This window comes from Scleropages formosus, chromosome 25 (genome assembly GCF_900964775.1).
Source record: "Scleropages formosus chromosome 25, fSclFor1.1, whole genome shotgun sequence".
NCBI classification, from domain to species: Eukaryota; Metazoa; Chordata; class Actinopteri; order Osteoglossiformes; family Osteoglossidae; genus Scleropages; species Scleropages formosus.
Genome location: NC_041830.1, coordinates 14,299,655 through 14,315,695, shown reverse-complemented (window position 1 = coordinate 14,315,695; position 16,041 = coordinate 14,299,655). Strand labels below are relative to the sequence as shown.

General features: G+C 47.8%; 1 protein-coding gene across 37 annotated transcripts in view; it reads right to left on the bottom strand.

The window, feature by feature from the left end:
• LOC108921597 (receptor-type tyrosine-protein phosphatase S-like) overlaps window positions 1-16,041 on the bottom strand; it is a 182,902-nt gene that overhangs the window by 91,912 nt on the left and 74,949 nt on the right. For 36 of the 37 annotated variants that reach the window (XM_029249118.1, XM_029249116.1, XM_029249122.1 and 33 more), the window contains exon 2: window positions 14,818-14,886. The gene's annotated coding sequence lies outside the window, so the exon portion shown is untranslated. Of the gene's footprint in view, window positions 1-7,105; window positions 7,608-14,817; window positions 14,887-16,041 lie in introns of those variants that run through there. The other variant, XM_029249120.1, reaches the window with a different exon arrangement.

Sequence of the window (16,041 nt, the reverse complement as noted above, 5' to 3'; positions counted from 1 at the left end):
TTTGTTATGGTCACACACAACACCTAGTAACAAAGGTATCTGAGAGTACATACAAAATCGACCCTCCATTTACAGCAGCATCTCCATGCAGAGAGCGGACGCAGAATATCATCAAGTTCAGCCTGGGGTAAGAACGCGGTATTCGCCCCGATCCAACGAACCACCCAAACGACCCCTGAATAAAGTCTTGTTTACCAGTCCCTGAATCTCCACCCGAACCTGGATAACCCACTGGTGGAGCTGCGTCTTCAGGGAATACCCCCCATCAATACCACATACACCATGCGCTGCCCTTTGTGCTGCTACATCAGATAGAACTTTTGTCTTCTTGAAAAATTCATGATTCGCACCGAATTCACACTTTCCAGCTGGACTCAAGCTGCTGAGCCACGTGCACAGCTGGGAGGAGGCGCCATTGTGGCTGAAGAAGAGCAGCTCCCAAACTATGAGCGATGTCCTACAGTACAGGGACACTTAATGGACCCCCCTCCCCCCAAACCCCCCGAGGGCAATGCTTTTGATCTCGCGTTACACACAATTACTCTGAGCCATCAATGACCCCCCCCAGTCATCATCATCATCAGCGACAGCAACATCTTCATCTACACCCATCGCCCCAGTCGCTATCCCCCCACCGCATGTTCAATGGTTGGTGCTACATGGAAACAAAGGCGTTCTGGAGGGAGAGGGATTTAGAATAGAGGTCAGGTCGTATCCCCCCCGGCCCCCCGTGCTTTATCATGACACAAAAACTGGAGGATTAACAGCTTTTAGCACATGGAAACCTAGCTCTCCATCTCCACTCTCCACCAGGCTTTTCTGCCCCGGAGGACCATCCTGCCCCCTCCATCCCCATCTTCCATGCAACCATAGCCCGATCCCCCATCACTGGACTCCCCCCCAACACTGCCAGGGCCTGGAGAAAGGATTGCCCTTCACCTGAGGCCCACTGTCCTTACAGCTCATGCCTCAATGACCATCAGGCTCCAGCAAAGAACCCCTCCCCCCACCCATCACACATCCGTGACCATTCCTCCGTGACATCATTCCCGACTGCTCCCCGCAGCAATCCACGTACGCCCGCGGCGGGCTTGAACCTGTCACAAAGGCCTCCCGATGTCTCCATCACGCCGATCATTTACCACATTCTCCTCCAGTCAGGTACCAGGGTGGCGTAAACTCTGGAATACACATCTGGATCACAAACATCACAATATCTATGCGGCCAATCACGTGTGGGCGCTGCACAATGACACAGGAGACGTTAGGGTGACCCCCCCATTCCCCCAACAGATTCTCTTATTAATTATACTATCTCGACCAACACAGCTGCGGGTATTAGATCAGTTAAAGGATCCAATGTTTTGTCTGAGTTGAAGCTTTAACATGACTTCAGTGGTATTTAATGTGGGAAGTAATGCCGGTTTTAAGACCAACATCCGATTTTTTTAATCTCCTAACCCTAGATGCCCAGGGAGGCTCAGGGCATTTTTCTAAATGACAAAACTGAGCGCACTTAGACAAAGATCAAATGAATCATCAGGGTATCAATAGCCCCGTGCCAAAAATAGCCCTGCCCTTGGGGCACGGAAGGAGCCGTATCAGGTATAACCACAAAGTGTGGCATTTTTCATCTTTCCCCCTAAGAAGGTCGAGTGAAGCCCCCCCACATGATCACCCCATCGTATAGACCAGCTGGAGGAGCCAAATGGGAAAAGGATGGACAAATCACAGATGGCCAGCATGGCCTTGAGCACGGGCCACAGTCTCATCCCAAAACCTCCTAGGGGTCATAACTCAGGGGAAGGAAGGGAGGAGAGCCGATAACAGACCTGCCTTGTCAGGAAGCCCCCAAGGGAGGTGCCATTAATTCAAAAGTGCCAGCTGGTAATTACCCTTTACAAGCTGGAGATTGAGATGGGGTGGGGGATGGGCAGAGGATGTGGGGAAGGCACACAAAAAGCTAAAGCTGGTCTCAGTCGGGGCTTTACAACGGGGTCGGTTTGGATAAAACGCAGCTGGGCTGATCAGAATCAATAAATGTGTTATTCCAACCCCTTGGAGGTAAAACCACTATCGTTTGTGGAGCTTTAAGAAACACAAAACGAACGGTGGGTTTGAAAGCTCAATATAGCGAGCAATTCACTCTGATGTGGCAGGTGGCATAATGGTGGAAGGCCAAAGGACCACGGTTCAAATCACACTTCCTGCTGCAGTACTCTTGAGCAAGGCGCTTATTCTGAATTGTTACAGTAAATATTAACCTGCAGTGTAAATGGGTACATCATAAGTGGTAAGGAAGTTGCCTTGGAGAAAGATCGAGATGCAAAGGCTTTGAGCCGAACCAATGCGGGGGCTCATGGGCGAGGGGCTTTATTAGCTCCTTTACAATTCCACACTTCCAGAAAAATAAACGTTGACGAAAAGCCTCAGACACACCGCGCTTACCACTGGGCACTCAAGCACGTCATGAAATCAAAACCGAAAGTAAACTGGATGCATCCTGTTGACCACCACAGGTCTCTGTCCTGTCGCCCCCCACTACATAAGACCAATATCACACCTCAACTGACCTGCTTCCTACCCGCTGATAATTCACCATTTCATCTGAGGGTCGCATCACTCGACACCTTCCGACAAGAGCTTGTCATCAGCCTCGTGTCAATCCAGGAAGATGTTCCTGATGTTCAGCAGCTCCTACAGATCACGCAGGGAAAAGTAATCAACTTCCATCCGATGGGATCTGTACAGGTGAGCCGATATGAAACAACCTGGTCGGTCTTACTGTCGCGGGACACACCACCACCAGCCATATGCTTGAGTACAAGCGGAAGCCACGGTGCCGTTGTTCTTCACGAGTAAAGGGCGAGGAACACGCACGGCAGCTCCGGGCATCCACCTCTCCAGGAACACTAAATCTCCTTATTTGGCTCCTGGACAAATTGCAGCTGCTGAGAGCCCTGATTTAGTACTCGGGACAAATGAGGAGGAACAAACACAATTAGCCCGGAGAAGAAACTCCACAGCAAGTTAGAGCTGCTCCTTTTCAACGGTGCCAAGGATGGCAGAGGGCTGTCGCCATGGCGCTGGAGGGTCAACAACCCCTGCGCTCGCACAACGCTCTGGATGTGGGCCCACGGTCACGTGGATCGTTCAACATTCAATCAGAAGCCATCGAAAGAGCTCTCGGTTTTTGACAGCAGTGTGATGTAGTCCAGGGTTGGTTTTTGTCTTTGCTTTTTTTTTTTAAACTTCCCAGCAGGCTGGCTTGTTTCTGACATTTACCAACGATTGATTAATCGCCCCGACAGCACTTGAGGCTTGTTTGTGTTTTCTCGTTAACAAGCTAGTTTCACGCTTAGGAGCTGCTGGCTAATCCCCATGCTCGACGGATGTATGCGCGTGAGCACACGCGCAGACACACACACACTCATCTCCCAGAGAGGGTGGATTCCCACCCCTGGCCCACCGCTCAACTCAAGAGTAGGCGCTCTTTCAAAGTTCACACCTTTTCAGCCGTCCGCCCCACATGGTCTCCACCTTTACCAGCACGCTGGTCCACACACATCCTTAACACACAAAAAACCCAACTCGCATGTCTTCAAGGGGCCCATTAGGGACTGGCTCTTTGAGATGAGAGAAGCAAACCCGTTATTGTGGACGAGACCAACACGGAGCACCTCTCGCCAGCATGAACACGAGAACAGCTCTTCCCAAAGGCAGGCATCTACCGCACGTAACTTGGCATGAGGGCAAGTTCCAGGACCTAAAATTGTTCTTAATCCAAGCAGTGATGGACGGTCCTGTGCTCCAGGCTTCTCGAACCTATGTGTCGTTCGCAAAGGAAGGGCCCATCTTGACAGCACTTCTCAACATGCATCAAGTCAAAGAAAACAAGCAAAAAATAGGAGCAGTCGTTGAAAAATCCTCTGGACGTCGACCCCCTCCAGTCCCTTGCTGTTAAAGGTAATAGCAGTTTGGGATGTGACTGCTCTGTCATTTTACCGCCATTTTTACCGATATACCTTCTTAAGAGTGCTCAGCACAGTTGGGGTACAAGGATACTGTTCAACTGCAAAAGTCATTTACGTGAATGAAAACACAACCCGCCGCATTCACTTCTACAAAACACATTTCTACAAGTTTCTGTGCAAGACATCTTTGAAAAATTTTTTCAAATATGACCATTAACAAGCCAGCCAAGCAACACATCAAACCTTGAGCTAACTATAAATATCAACAGCGCATGAATGAAGAAAGTCGGTTAAAAAAAAAATTAAAGAAAACTGGCCCCAAACCACAAAAGACATCATTCCCGGAGTTAGTGTGTGTTTTAAGACCTGAAGGAACAAAAACACAAAGCGTGGGCCTGTCAGTCAGTCACGCTTACGCTGAACTGACTGTGACCTACACTAATCTTACTGTAAATTAGACATGACTACTAAATATGCCTGTAATCTGCAAGCGCCGGTCCTTAATTGAGGCGGCGAAGGAGTTGCGCAATCGACAGAAACGGGGGAGGCCTAAAGCGACGCGGAGACCGAATCCGAAACGCGCCGAGCGACAAGGCGCCAATTTAAACTGCGGCTACCAGTGTTCCGCGGCAGCAAGCGGGGGAGTCGTCGAACCCCGAAGCCGAGAAACAATGGGCCGAACCCCATGTGGGGTCAGCTGTCAGTTGCTTGATTGATGTCTTTGGGTTTTTACATTTGAATCAGGCCAACCGGTGGAGAAGAGACCCGGGGGAAGCAAAAAAGGCTTCTCTTTGAGTGCCAGGGGAACAACCCAACATCCATGAGCGCACTGAAGAGTTACACACTTTCTTCCCCTTTATCTTCTGAAAGGGCAGCCGGTAACATAGTGGATAGAAGCGTTGCCTTTGGACTCAAAGGTCACAGGTTTGAATCTCACCTCCGGCTGTAGTACACTTGAGTAAGGTGCTCACCCTAAAATTGCTCCAGTAAACTTACCCAGCTGCACAAATGGGTAAATAATAAGCAGAAAAACTTGGACAAAAACAGATCAGCTGAATGAATAAAGGTCAATGTAAAACCAGAGGTTCATAACCTGGGCTCTGTGAAGCACAGGCTTTTTTTTTTTTGAGAATAACTGGCCGACTAAATACACGAAATCAGAAAAATGAAAACATTGATATGCTATTGCTGTCTGACATATTTCTCTACGAAAACAATCTACTTATAATGAAGGGAGTGCAATATCTTCTCCAAATACCGAGGGGTCCTTAACGCTCATGAGATTCTTTAAAGGGGTCCAGAAAAGGTTAAGAACCTATGATCTCCGATGAGTTTTTATGTATGGTTCGGTGCGGATGCCGCTTGTTTCAGAAAGCACTGGCACCCCCCTCCCGAAAAAAAAACTCGGCCTCTTTCGATATTCTCCAGTGGAGTGAGCATTTACAATAATGAAGTTCCCCAAAAGACCACAGAAATCCTCTTTTGATCTTTACTGAAAAGTAGGGAGGGAAAGCAGAATGACACACACACACACACACACACACACACACAAATCTACAATAGTTGTTTGGAGAGGTTTTCTAAAAACCAAAGGCGCTCACGAGGAGCCATGCTTTCTCCTTCACGCGCTTTTGATGTTGTAAATTCAGCTGAAGGAAGCCGGGTTCGGCAGCACGCATTCCAATTCCAGCCGAGTCTCGCTCCTCGGCCGAGGAATTGATTAGGTTCCCCCGCTCGCGGAACTCAAAAGGAGTTTTCAAGGATATGGAACACCTTCAAGTCTTACATATTCCAACTGCCCCAATGTCAATAAATAAATAAAAATCTACTTTTTATATCTGAACATTTTTTTGGACCTGGTTTAGGAGGCCAGAAAATGTGCAAACTAAGTTTCAAACAGTTCAGAAACTCACTTGCAGAATATCAATAAGGATTTTTTTTTTTTTTTTTTTTTTAAAAAAGGAAATTATTTGATGTGCCGTTCATCTTCAAAGACATTACAGATCTACAGTTTGGCAGATTTTACTTCAATATATCAGCTTATTTGTCAGTTTTAAATGCCTACCCAGTCCGTTTTTTGTCACAGCGAATATTGCCTGGTTTGAGATTTGTTTGGATTTGCCCGTTTTGCATTTCTGCACATCTGATCACATTGATTAATGAGTTTCCATTCTGTCTTTTGGGTCTCCGTTGCCTTGGAAAAGAAGCACTGGGGGGAGAAATGCGCAGCCAAGTGCTCTGATCCTCTCCAGAACTTTGAGAAACAACTGAGAAAACACACAGTGCAACTTCCCCCAGGGTCACAGTGCTGTGGAAGCTGCATTTTTGCCCAAATCTCCTTTCGCTGAAGGTCACACTTCAAGATCTCCACCAGGGTCCACATGCCAGCGTCCAGGTGAAGCTCAGCTCACCTGAAGGTCTCTCCCAAAAACCACACAGCTTCTTGCACTGACATTAAGGCACTGCGTCCCACACACCTCCCCTTATTCATATCAGCTCCTTCAAAGCACTTCTAGTGAAGAAATATTAAGGACACTTGAGGTTTTCTACAGGGACCTTAAATGAGAGAGGAGGGGAACAAAAAAAAAGTTCAGAAAAATTTATTTCAAACACCAAAGGATTGCGGTGCCTGTAATTCAGTAAGTCTTACTGTGTTTTTTTTTTTTTAATTAAACTTCACTCACTGAAGTGAAGGGGGATTAAGGGTCACCGCAATGTCAGTAAGTGAGAAAGTAAAGTAATTAAACAAAAAGAAGAGTGAAATCGCTCCAACACCGAGCAGTTTCCCCATAAACTGTGTGCGAAATGCGGAGAGATCGAGTTCAGGGGTGAAACGGGATCCGAAAGGAGGAACAAATTTGAACAATGATACATTTTAAAGCCTGAATGTAGATACGAAACACACGTGTTTATATTTATACACTCAGTCGGATCCATCACGGGGAGACAAAGTATCGGCGCGGCCGAACCTGCGGAAACTCCGTTACTTCACTCGATACTTTGTGTCTTATGCGATGACACACCGACCGACACGGTGTGTGGTAGCGATCACAGCGCAGCGACACACACACACACACACACACACACACACACACACACACACACACACACGCCCCGGCTCGGACACTTACAGGGCTGGGGGTCGGGGGGGGGGGGCGCTTCCCTCAGTCGACCCCCTCCGGATGAACTGGACTCCGTCCTCCAGAAAACTTACATTTCCTCCATCGGTCGGAGCAGTGAAGAAACCTGGTTTTACTGTGGTATCCTCCGGGAGGCGCGGGGGAGGGGGGGGGGGGGTCCCGAGATGTCCGACTACATCGTCCTGGGGACCCCCTGTTTTATTTAGAAACACTCCACATGCGCCGGATCTCTAGACAACTTGATCTTCTGATGATCTTCTTTGGGTCTCCTCACGATCTCCAGATGTTCGGATGGTCTCCAGATGGTCTCCTGCGCGTCCCGTCCCGCTTCGCTGCGCTACACCACCGATTTCTTGTGTCTGCAGCCCCTCTGTGTGTCTCCAGCGAGGGGGTGGACACGACGTGTGTGAAACGGCCCCTTTCTCCTCCTCCCCCGCACCCACTGCTCACGTGACGTTCCGCTTGAGCGGCACTCCAGAGTGCAAACACATGAGGGTCTGCGCTGGGGGGCAGGGGTGGGTGTGTGTGTCGGGGGGGGGGGGGGAGAAGGGGAACCGTTATTTGAAACCATGGAGATTATTATGGGACCTGCCCCCCCCCCACACACACACCCCAACACAAATGTATACAGGGCACCTGATTTGCTGTTCAGTGATGAAAAGCACCCCCCCATTCACACTGAACCCCTGCAAACCTGCCACTCAACAGACTGTCCAATAGCAGGACAGGGAGACAGCAGACCTTCTCCAGTGGCTCTCAGAAAAGAGCTCCTTCAAAAGGATCCCCCACCCCCACCCCGGGCCCCCCACCACCCGACACAGCCCTTGTCTCATTCTCTCCCTTCTTGAACCCTAACTTTTTACGTCTGTATTTCTCCTCCTCTCGTCAGGATTTACATCTGGAAGTGGCAAAATATTTGGATTTTTAAACCATTTTCAGCACAAATAGTTCTGTTAATAGTGTGTAAAGTAAACGCGGCGCAGATACGGTGGCGCAAACCCAACAAGCTGCACCGTTCCAAAGGCCTAGGAACGCAAATTCCTCTGTCGATGTGCACAAACCCGGAGAAGTTCTGGTTCGGGTCCGAAGAGCTACGTGCCATCAGCTGAAAGACGTTTCGTCCCCCCCCAACCCCCCCAGAGCCTGTCATTCAGGGGGAACAAAGGCAGGACAACATTCTGGACCTATGCCATGTTGTCACTGGGCAGGGGGAGGCGAAGGGGGAGCTGTGCGGATGGTGTGAGGGGCCCACGTCTCCTTGGCCATCCATCCTGTGCTCTAGCAGCACAAAACACACACTTTCCCATCTGATTATCCATAGCCAATCACTCCTTTGTTTCTGCACGTTTCATCACCGCACACACTCGCAATCCCATCTTCATCTTAAAATCCAAGTTCCAAAATAAAAGCCGAAGACACTGAGCAAGATCCTTATTTATACTGATATAAATCATCTGAGCAAATTAAAGTTCTGTCTCAGAGATGATTAATGAATTAATTAATCAGCCCTTTATTTTACCAGGTAAGCACACATCTGTCTTGCAAAGGACATCCAGCCAGCCAATACGCTGTTATTAGTCAAGGACACACACACACACACACACACTCATTTTGTTAACTTTTTGGGGATTTTGCATTGACTCCCACTTTACTGCAACAAAAATGCCCAATTCCATACCTATTACAAGAAAATGTTTAAGAAATACATTTTTTTGTATACTCTCACACTCACACTCACACACACGCACAGAAGTGGGAGACTGTGGTTTAGAAATCGCGAAAATCCAGGACACTGACGGAGCCTCCTGGTCCTTGGGTGCCAGTGGGTGCAGCTGACACTCCCCATGGCACCTTCTCACACCACCAGATCAAACAAACCACGCTCATTCCGTGGTTTAAAAAAAAAGACCTCACCGAAGAACACGGTAAAGCACGGCACCTCTTGATGGTACAGGTCTGGATCAATTTGGTGAACGAGCAAAACGCCGGCTCTGCGTTACATCCATTGCATCCAGGCCCTGCTTATTCTCGGCTGCCTAATTTAATCAGCGCAATAAATCTGGAGCAGGGAGCTGGTTTCCTCTGGTGACAGGAAGCTTTAAAAAGGTAAATTTCACTCGGGGAGGAAAATGCGCTTTGTGGCCGGCCTATTGCGGAACGTGATTAAGGAGCACTTTCGGCTTGACACGGGTAATCCATAACGTGGTAATGAATGAGCGAAGAGCGCCGGGCCCTTGTCTCTGCATCTCTATCTTTGTGTGTGTGTGTGTGTGTAAGAGACCCGTGTAACAAGGTGTACACATGCAAACAGAAAAATATTTAACCCTTTTAAAACCCATTATTATTATTATTATTCTGTCTTTAATGGAGACTTGGATCTAAAGGATGCTGTAATGTTAATGTGTTTCCACTTAGTTTGGACCAGGTGCTCAGCTCTGGGGACTGCGGTACTGCGGGACTCGTACCGATCCGCTCACACACCGTCCACCTCTAATCCATCTTTCCTTCCCAGAACAAACTCTAGGGCGTCTTCCCCTTCTTTCTCATTTTTCATTTCTCGTGCTGGAACTACGCGGCTCTCCCTTTGCGTTTGATATCATCTCGTTGGTTTTGTCATGACGACTTTTTAGGATGCGTGTGTGTTGATTCTCAGAACGGCGATAACAGATTCTTATGTTGTGTGCAGTAACTTTATGAGGGTTTTTAAGAAAGCATATTGATGCAGTCTGTTATTTCAGCCACAGTTTGTTTAAATTTATTGTTTATTGATTCATTGAAAACTGCTCATCCATCCATCCATCTTCAACAACCGCTCATCCAGCGGCGGTACGGTGGCCTGCGACTCAAAGCCACATCAGCACTTACTGTTCGCTGCGTCCTACCCCCCCACCCCCCACAGCACTCTCTCTCCCTCAAGTCAAGTAAATTACTAGTTTTTCACTCTCCCTCTTTTAAACTGCAGGACAAACAGCCGTGATAACAGCTGTGTGGAGCCTCTGCTTGTAAACAGTGGTTTTTCCTCGGGCTGCAGGGCGATGCCCGGTGAGAGCCCGGAATCGGGCGCATTCACCGCTGCTGCAGCACAGCGACGCTCCTTTATTACACACTGACTCGAACCCGAGACAGAGCCCAGAGCAATGGACAGGCACCAATTTACTGCCGCTTCCCAGCACAGAGAGCTTATAAAACACTGCCCTTGAAGTCACTGCTTCCTTAATTATACACATTTGCAGCGCTCTATCTAGGCCACACCCCTTCCTACTGGCCACAACATTATTGCTGGTCTCATGGCTTTCCTGGACACCAAAGGTGTGTGTGCACGGTCCACACAGTCACAGCTTTGGAAAAATCCAGCACCGCAAGGAGCCCAACACAACAAATAGGATGTTTTCATGGTATTTCTATTGCTGGGTTACAAGACCAGCAGGTGGCGCATTGGTTAAAACATCATCTTGCAGTTAGGGGTTCAAATTCCCACTGCTGCTTAGTACCCTTGAGCAAGGAAACAGAAAAAAATTACCCAGGTGTTTAAATGGGTAAATCACTCTGTGTAGTTTATTCTACAAACCCAACGTAGTAGGTAGCCCTGGAGAATGGTGCCCTCTGGATGATCAACATTTTCCATAAGCACACATAACTAATCGCTCGCTCCCTTTTTATTTCCCCTTTTGCGTTCTCCGCGTCACTCGGGGACGATGCCAAGCGCTCTTTCAGTTATGTCGGTTACTGACGAACACAACTGAAATGTATAAGGAAGAGAGCGAGCCAAACACCGGGCACCCCCGGCCCCCGCGCTACCAGAGACGCTCGGCTGCCGCTCCTTTTTTGGTCCCAGGGCCACGGTCCCATGTGGCCAAGCCGCATTACTGTTTACTCAGGCTCCGTGGCCCGAGCCGCCACCGGGAGCTGTGGGGTGATGGGAAGGGTCGCAACTAGGGCAGGTGTGAACCCCTCCCCCGCCTCATAGGGTACCAGCAGTCAGCAGAGAGGCGGAGCCAATGGTGCGGCACAGCCGTGGCTCCTGCGCGACCCCATCCACGCCCCGTTCCCACAGACGGTATCTGCTCACGCAGCACTGTTCTCTCAGGCGGCTCTAACTGCGCCCAGCGAGCCGCGGCCGCCCATTGATAGCCATCACGCAGGATTAGACAGGGCCCCCGGGTTCGATTGTCCCTATCTATTAATCTTTAAAACACACTCTCCAAAGCAGCTTTTATGGCTTCCATTGATTTTTTTTTTCTGTTATTCTGACTAATCAAAACTTTTCATAAGGCCTCGGTGCAAGAGATGGTTAGCTAAGAAGTTTTTTCAGATTACTTATTGTTTTTTTAATTCCGATGCAAGAATACGAAAGATGAGTCAGCATTATTTTCAATGCGGAGTTTAGGACTTTTGCACAGTAATAAATATCGTTTATGTCTTAGGTGGCACGAAATAGCTCAGCTCTGCCACTTTTTTTGTAGCAGTTTGCTGATTTGAGCAAATGGGATATGAAGCACTAATACCGGTCGGCAACTGGCTCTCATTACTACTATTATTATTATTGGATCACCAGAAAACCTGCCTATGCTCAATCAGCTGACTAATTATAGATGTGACTGGGTTCATTTAACTACTTTTAAAATTATTCATTTAGCTGACGCTTTCCTCTAAAGCGACTTACAATGTTAAGCCACATACAAGTATTTACACTGCTGGGTAATTTTACTGGAGCAATTTCAGGTAAACGCCTTGCTCAAGGGTAACACAGCAACAGGTGAGAGTTGGACACTTTCAGATCCAGAAGCAGCACCAAGTGCAGATTCATGCAGTGCCATTTGGTGTTGGAGAACTTTGTTCATTAAATTATTTAAGTTATTCGGTCGCTCAGGTGCTATTTATGTAATATTACGTTTCGGCTGAAAATCTGCAATCATTCGTTGTTACAAACGCACAAAACTAGAGGAAATCAGCAAGGGGGGCAAATACTTTTGCATGGCTCTATTACAGGGGGTTTGTACAGTAAGCTTCTTACAATGATCTAAGGTCGAAGGCAAGAACTTTAACTACTCTGCCACCTGCTGGCCGCAAAGTTAAGGCAGCTTGGCCGCGTAATAAATTCAGCAGTGCTAAATAAACCGTGACGGGAGTCCGTTCTGAGCCCCAGTCCCCCATTTGAATTTCGAGTTTCACCAACGTTGTTCGCCTCTCAGGCCTGGGAGCGCTCATAAAACCAGCAAACAGTGGTGGGCTGGATTTGTTTCTCCTCGTCTTCAAAAATGCCAAACGCTACTGCTCCAATTACTGAGACATCAAACAAGAAAAAGAGAGAAAGAAAAGAAACGCAGCTTTGATTCGCAGCTACCATGAAATTATGTACCGCAGTGCCATAAAATTCATTACTCAGAGGCTGGGGGTTAATTTGCTTCTCTCCCGATGCAGGCTGCAAATAATTGGGGCATTTATAACCGAACCTCGCTAGCGTCTGAGCCTTCGTCCCGGAACGCGCGTTTCTGATGGTCACGGCAATCGGAGTGGAACACGCCGCCCGCGATATGGGGGGGGGACGTGTCGAAGGCACACGCATCGCCTTTCGGGCCGAGCTGTAAACAGCGGCGAAGGCTTGTTTAAACTAACGCTCTGGGGTCGGAGCCCCAGCAAAGCCCTCTCCCACATCTCCCTATCCACATTCCTTTACCTCTCCCCAGCTTTCCTAGCACTACATCTGTCATTTCCAGGCCGAAAAAAAACAGCAACCCCACAGGGGCCCGATGTGGACCGCCGAATGAGCAGCTCCAGACAGCCCTCCATCCACTTACAGGGGAAAAAAAAAATCCAAACACTGTCATTCCGTTAATTCACCGGCTAAACCTGCTTAACGCGAACGCGCCTAATATCCCTCAGAGCTTTGTTTAACCTGTTCGTACCGTGGCGGGAAGCAGGAAAATCGAAACAATGCAACACCGGGGTCAACACCCGCACTGCCTGCTTCTGTTTATTCATTTTATTTTATTTATTTAGCTTGTACTTTTTTCCAAAGGGAGTCACCCTTTTGTACCATTTAAGCAACAGGGTAACTTTTACTCTATCAATTCAGGTACCTTCATCAAGGCTGAAGTAACAGGAGGTGGGATTTTTTTGGGGGATTCGTTTCTTAGTTGCAGAAAAGGGTGGAAGGGATCGCACCCACTCACAGCATCAATTCCCCTCCAAGGGAGCTTCTTTCCTGCATCCCTGCAAGTTCCCAGAGGGATCGATGGGAACGCGGTCGAGCTGTGGCTCCGCTCAAGACAACCGCCCCATCCCAGTTTCTAAATTTACCCACTGGACAGGCAATACAATGCAAAACATCTTACTGTACACAGCCAGTTGTTTACTCACACGATGCAGGAGCTCTTCCCTTCCCATGAATGTTAAAGAATAGACTCCATTAGGGGTTTGAACCTCATACATTCTGATTACAGCACCTGCTTCCCTCTGGCAAAAAATACATGGGTAACCTTGGGAGGTATTTAACCCCAAACATCCCCGGGGGGGCATTACCTCACTCAGGCCAGGGGTCTGGTGTCCATATGTTTGGGGTTTGGGGGATTTTAAAGGTTACTGTAGTGTTTTACTTAAGAGTAATACACTGATTTCCCAGGTTACGAACACTGAGTGGAACTGTGTGTGTAACTCAGTTTGTTCGTAACTCCAACGTCACTTTAAGGAACAAATCATAATCAATAGAAGGTTAATAATGCAGAGAAACCTTGATTTATTCGCTGGTCGGGTTCTGTAAGATATAGATTTAATAAAGTAAATATGTTTATTAATGTTGAGCCACATTATAGCTGAAACCAATTTAAAATGACTAGACACAAAGACATGATGTCTCCTCAAACTCTTTTGCGATGCTGATTGTTGACCAATTCATGTCATAAACGTACAATGTTTGTCGTCTTGTTACTGATCGCTGACTCTTAAGCACACCACAAATATGCTCTAAACACCGGGGCAAAGAGATGATTAAAGTGGTTCCACATCCCATATTTTGCTCTTTACTGCCATCTATCTTTTCGGCAGTGTCAAGAGTCTCCACTGCAAACTGGAATTTTAGAATTAGTGAATCGTTGGTTTAGCAATAAAAAGGTAAGTATAAACTGAAAAACGTTTGTATCTTCCAAAATTCATAACTCAAGGGCCTCTATATTTTTTTCCCCCACATTCTCCTCATGTCTTCCTGCTCATCCTCTCTGTACTCTGCTTTTCTCTGACAGTTTCATTATGAGAACATGCTGTACCAAGAATAACTGGAATGACTGATTGTTATTGCTTCTCTATCAATGACTCAAGGAGACGAGGTCCACATTCACTGCGCAGGAAAAAAAAAAAAGCCCAAACTTGGCGAAAATCTGTCACGATAACCTGCCTCGACAGCTACATAATGGACTCTTCTTTTTCTGAGCCTCGACAAACCACTCGCAGAGTGAAGGACCCCGAGAAAAATGTCAACGTGTGATTGCATAAGGCAAATAACATTTCATTGCACGGTCAACGCTTTCAACCAAAGAGTCTTTACACATTCACACAATTGGACCTTTACGGAAATCTGAAGGAATTCTGAAACAGTGAATTCATAGAGAGTTGAGCAGAAAGGCCCTTGATCAGACTCGATCAGAACCATCAGACTCAACCAGGTTATTAAGCAACTAATAAGGATCATGAAGAAGAGTAACTCTTACCCTTCTGTTGTCTTCAAAAGCCCTTTAGCTTCATGTCTTCTTTCATATCTTCTTCAGTGGAGCTCAAGTCTATGGTAAATTAGAAAGGAGAAACGCATTAAAGACCTCATACGTTTGCAGATACCGGGTTTGGAGCAGCACAGCATGGTGCCTTACGTCCAGCACCAGGGTAAATATGCGTCAACCTCCGCGTAGCCTTTTGGTCAAGTCTCCGTCACATCCGTAAGGAACACGATCGGACATTGCTCAGAGAGTCGAGGGCTCAATATTCAGTCAATACCGTCCTTCACAGATGAATTCCATTTTCTTTCAGCTAATGTGTACATTTCATAGACTGTTAAAGCAAAGAGGCAAACTACAAAAGTCATAAAAATGAACTGTAAGTGCAAGTGCAGAGTACACATCAACAGAGATACATTAGTTCATAACCATTTATGATCTTGGGCATTTCAGGCAGGGATGGGGGGTGGGGTTCCATTGCTTTCTGAGCCATCTCCATTGGGGCCTCATCTCTCCTTGCCGCCTGCAGACAGACCCAGCAACCCTTGGGGGCACCGTTTCCAGGACGACCGCTTGGCAGGAAGACATCAATTCCTCATCCTGACAGATCTGGCCAATCAGAAGCGTGGTGCCCCAGGAGGGGGCGGGGTTACAGGCGGAGCCTCTCTCAACATGAAGCCTGTATTCCAGGCTTGCGGAGTTGGCCTGGGGTGGCGGGGAGAGGGTGCCATTAATCTGTCTGGTCTGACCCGAGTTACGGAGCGCAGGAGCCGTGGCTGGGGCGCCAACGAGAAGCTCACAGCTCACATCAGGATGCGGGACGCTGTCCAGAATCGTCGTCTCAAACAGAGACAAGTGTTCATAGGAGAGGAAGGTCAGGGCACTGATTATCTAAGGATGGAAAGAGACAATGACAGGCATTTCTGCTGGAATCCCCCCTCCGCGCACACACACACACACACACACACACACACACACACACACACACACACACACTCTATCTGAATCTGCACCAACGAGCCACACAGGTAAACCTCAAAAAAACCACGGAAGCAATCCCAGTACTCCAGTCCTCACACACCGGTGTAAATGTACACTGTCGCGTCGGCAGGTTTGTGTGCGTCAAACGTTTGCTTAAGAATAAATCTTGCGAAAGAAGGAAACCGTTAAATCCCAGATTGGCGGTGGACTCCTGTGGGACGCCGGGCCGTGAAATGGGGTTAG